This window comes from Meleagris gallopavo, chromosome 5 (assembly GCF_000146605.3).
Source record: "Meleagris gallopavo isolate NT-WF06-2002-E0010 breed Aviagen turkey brand Nicholas breeding stock chromosome 5, Turkey_5.1, whole genome shotgun sequence".
NCBI lineage: Eukaryota > Metazoa > Chordata > Aves > Galliformes > Phasianidae > Meleagris > Meleagris gallopavo.
Window position 1 is genome coordinate 22,177,013 of NC_015015.2, and position 4,959 is coordinate 22,181,971.

The window sequence follows — 4,959 nt, forward strand, 5'->3', positions numbered from 1 at the left end:
CGTGGGCACAGCCACCACACTGGCACGCCGTGGGCCTGGCAGCCTCTTCTTCCCAAAGTGCCTCTTAAAAAAGGTTTCCATTGAGCCCGGCGGTGGCTGTTGACACAGAAAGGAGGAATTAAATAGGCTGCCCACAGATCTGCGGGGCTGGGAATGGCCCCAGGTTTGCAGAGCATAGTTGGAGCAGCTGAGCTGAGAGAGCTGGGTGCTATGGTGTATGGCAGGGCTGGGTCCAGCCTCTCGGACCCACTGGGAGCGTCTGGCCCTCTCTAGTTCAAAGCCTCTTCTTAAGGCAGTCTATGCTTATTTTCACAGCTTAGCCTGAGGAAAACAGCCTCAGAATCACACATGAGACTGCTCCATGGATGAGCTCCTGCCCTGGCGAGGCCAGCCCTGCTCTCTGCCCCACCACTATTTTCTCCACTGGTGCTGGCACTCCCGGTGTTGGAGCCATAACCATTCAGCACAAGCAGCAGCAGCCCCACAGAATTCGTGGCAAATGGAAACTAAGCACTAAAGAAGGAAAACAATCAGGCAAGTCAAAGCAGGACAAGCACATTTGGTGGAGCTGGCTGAGAAAGTTGGAGCAGAGGAGAACTAGGAAAATCATCCTATCTGTCCTGCTCAAAACTTCCCTCTCGTTTTGGAAAGAGCTTTAACGGGTCTCTTGACCTTTCCCTCAAAGCTGAGTGTGTTGCCAGGGTGTTGCAGCTGTCCGTGAAAAGCACTAGGCCACAGATGGAAGCTGCTGCAGCAGCAGTTTCAGTGCTCTCAGCTTGGCATGCAAAGGTCAGAGCGGAAGAGGCTGACTCTGACTAGTACCAGCACTCCCATTCTCCAGAGCCAGTTTGTTTCAAGCCTCTAAAGAGCATGGTAGAAGCAAATTCTGAATCTTCAATTGCTACAAAGGTGGAGGACAGAAAAGTAAGGTTTAGTTCTGCCTCCAACCTGGTTATGCCAGGAAGTCTCTAGTCTCACTATCATATCTGTTCTTGGTAATATCAGACAAGGGGGGAAAAAAATAGTGATGCTCTCCAGTGGAATGTGCAATTCAGAGAGCAGCATTAGGGGAGTTAGAGCCTTGCTGAACTGAAAGCAAAAACAAAGTACCACCACCTCGGAGGGATTTCTCAAGTTGCATCACAGCGAGTAATGCATGTACACCCATCCCCACCCAGTAACTAGCAGAGTACCCATCACACCACCGAGGCCCATGAGGCTTTTCCAGAGGACTTAACCATGTCTTGCTGACCAGCCAGCTTCCAGCCTGTCCCTGTCATTGCAGCACTCCATTCCTGTCCCTTCTCCCCAACATCAGTGGGATACTGCTGTGAATTGCATCATCACCAATAGGTGTTAAAAACTACATGAACAAATAAAATGTGTTTAAAAAAAGACAACATGAGAGAACTGCTCAAGTGTGGCAAGCTTGGCCAGGCTAAGCTGCTGGGAGAGACAGAATTGTCCACCTATATCCTGAGTGAGCTGAACAGGTAGTTCTTTCTGTCCCAGATATTCCACCAGCACAAAGCTAATGCAGTGCTTGCTGAGTTGCTGCATTGGGCAGGAAGATCTCTCAACACAGCTTCCTTCCTTTTCACACCACATTCTCATGAGGAAACCTGCTAGAACATCCTTGGCTTGACATTTATGTTTGGTTACTGGTTGATTATGGTCTTTTTTATCTCCAGAGCTGTCAGAAAGAGGCACACGGACTCACGCTCTAGACATCAGCAGTGAAGGTTATTGCTGGGTAATCATCTGACAGCCCATAACAGTACCACGTGGCAGCAGCTCAGATCTGATGGTGAAGATATCCCCATTGCTTGCAACTGCCTTCCAATCTGAGCTCAAAAGAGTACAGTGCAGGCACTGAGAGCTGCTGCTGACAGTGCAGTGACTGACTGCATGGAGTGTTCAGCACTGACGTGCACCATCAGAGCACCATGCACCAGGTGCTGCTGAAGGAGAGCTGTGTCCTGGCAGCCCGTGGCCTAACACTATTGACATTTCTGTGACCTCCGCACTTCTGTGAAAAGACTGTTGGTAGTTGAGTCACAACAGAGAACAGTGTGTTGCTTCTCTGCAGGCTGCATCACTGGGCTGTTAGCTCAGGGGGCTAGTTGGAGGCAGCCTGGCATCTGCAGAGTAGGAGGAAAAGGAAATACTGCTGCACGCACTAGGACATCAACTCTACTTGCATGCAGCTCTACACAATCATTTCAATCTCCTTCTGTGAATAAGGAAGGAGTCAGCTTGTGATCTGCACTTGGAGCTTTTGGTAAGATTTTTTTGAACAAGACCCCTCAGAGCTCCTCAGCCTATTATGCTCTCTGCCTGGTGCTGGTGGGCTGAGACCTTGCTGAAGCAGGAACGTATCCCAGAGTGTGTGCTGCCCTGCAGAGCTGGGGGAGGAGGAAGGTGCTGCAGGAACCCCTGGGGCTCTCAGAGAAAAATGAAGCCCTGTGCTCTAAGGACAGAGCTAATCTCGGCAGCAGGATATAAACACCCTTGGAAAGCCAAGCAGTGATCAAAGAGGGAAAACTTGCACCTTGTAACTTCACTGGACAGAGAGCTCATGGATCGGCTGATATGGGCACCCTGATCACCCAGCAGCTATCAATCCCCTGGTGGTGACAGCAACAAAACCAGACAGATCGATTTCTGCACAGCGTCCCTCAAGGCATAAGCTCTAAGCTCTAAGCTCTAACCACATCACAGAGAGTTTCTTGATATTCAGCTCCATTACTTCGCTTTGCTCCAGCAGCCTCAGGCAAATCTCTGGGTATTGTGCTGACCATGCCCTCTGTGTCCCCAGACAGAGGGATGCAGTGCAACACGCTGCTCAGTCCTCTTGCCTGTGCCATTGTTCTACCCCACCACCCCGGCGTTCCTTCTGCCAGGCCCAGAAGGAGAGGGATGCCAGGCAAACAAGCCTCAAAGTCTGGACTTGAAAAAACCATCAGCAGATCTTTCAGCAAGCCTCTAGTTAGTTGACTGGAAAGCATTTTTTCCAACCATGGGGCTACAGGAGGGAGCCCGTGTTTCGCCCTTCTCCATGATGAGAATCTGTCCTGGCTGAGTCTGCGAAGCAGTACTTGCTGCAGGGGCTGGGTGGGTGCTATGGCACCAGAGCTGCCATCATGCAGACAAGAGCCTGTCTCAGTTTACAAGCTCTCCTCCCTGGCAATGACAGTGACTTGCACAGCTCAACTCCTGGGAAGAGGCGTTACTAACAGACACCTGTGTGTGATGCCAAGATCTCCTGAGCTCCATGGAGCCTCACTTCCCATCCACAGCTTGCATGCTGCAGAAGAAGTGCCTGTGCCAGACAGGGAAGGGAACAGGCTGGTCAAGACATGGTGAAGCCCTCAGGGCTGTGGTTGCAGAGAGGTGAGCAAGTTCCCAAACTCTGCATAGATGGTTTCTACCCAAAATTTCCACTCCAGCTGTAATTTGTCCTACATCATGATCCAGAGGCAGAAGCTGCACAAGGGGCAGTGTGAATGTGGGCTCCAAGGCAGAAAGGTCTGAGAATAGTCAAGGCACAGGCACACCAGCTCTCAGCCAGCTCAGAAGTGGGGTGCAGACAACCCCCACCAGCAAGGAGCAGGACAGAAGCAGTGACTGCCTGTGGGCTGCATGAGCAATTGACAGCTGTCACAGTGTGGACAACAGCTCATATTTCCCAGCACTGTCAGCCCCTCTACCTTCCGATTCATCACTGCAGCTGATGTGTGAGTAATGCTGCACCGCTCGTAGGACTGAGATGACCAGAAGCACATCCGTCCAAACCATGAGCCTTTTGCAGCAGTGCAGAATGTGAGCTGTGGGTCATGCTCACCAGTGCACGCCTGTGGCAAACCATAGCCAAGAACACCTTCAGTTGTGCCATCAACTGAAGGCAGCAATATCAGCTCAGCCTCTGTGTGCCATAAAGCCCCTATGACAGTATGTGACATTCTGCAGCACAGACCAGAAGGCAGCACCAGGGCACAGACCCAGCACAACCGCTCGTCCAGAGAATGAGGCCAAACAAAAGCAAAACTCGCAACCTTCTGCTGCACACATACAGGCCACCTTGCAACAGTGCCAGTGCAGGGACCTGATCCAAGAACCTGCAAGGTCTGACACGTTCCATACAATGAATGGTAATAGGATCCCTGCAGACAATGGCCAGATGGAAAACTCACTCACGTGCCCTCTTTCAGGGGACAAGATTTCCACGGCGCAGCTCAGCACCCAGCTGGCAGCAAGGACTTGGTGAGAGGGCACAGAGTCAGCACCTATCTGACTGCCGGTGCCCACGGCAGATGACCACACAAAACACCCAAGGATGGGACCAGGCTTTACAGGCAGCCACTGCTAACCATAATCCTTTGCCACTTTCAGCCCTTCTGGGTGCTCCACCAGGAGCTGAGGATGCTGTGAGCAAGCAGGTTAAAGCAGGACCCTCACTGCTTTCTTCCAGCCTGTCAAAGGGAAGATGATACCCATCTGTCATACTGCAGCCCCTGTCCCTCCACACTGACAGCCTGTCCCCAGAGGACAAAAGGCACTGCCTGGAAGCATCTTCACTGACATTTTAATTAGAAAGTATTGCAAAATCCCTTTTCCCCAAACAACCAGAGCAGGAGGCATGGAGGCAGCAACAGGATGCTCGCAGCTGCTTTGTGCAGGGCTCAGAGGCAAGTGGGAGAAAGGAAATGCTGCAGCTTTGCAGTTTCTCATGGGAAGCTCATCCAGAGAGCAAAGTACTGAAGGAGACACCCAAGCCCACACAGCGATTTGTGTGCAGTCCCCAGCACTTGGCCGTGCCTTGACCAAAATAAGGCAAAAGGGACCAGCTGTCCCACCTCCTGCCAGGCCATTCACAAGATGCACAACCAAGTGTTCCCAAGGTCAGGCTTGCTGGGAAGAACAGGAGATGGGAGCAGAGGGGTCTGAGGCTTTTTTTTT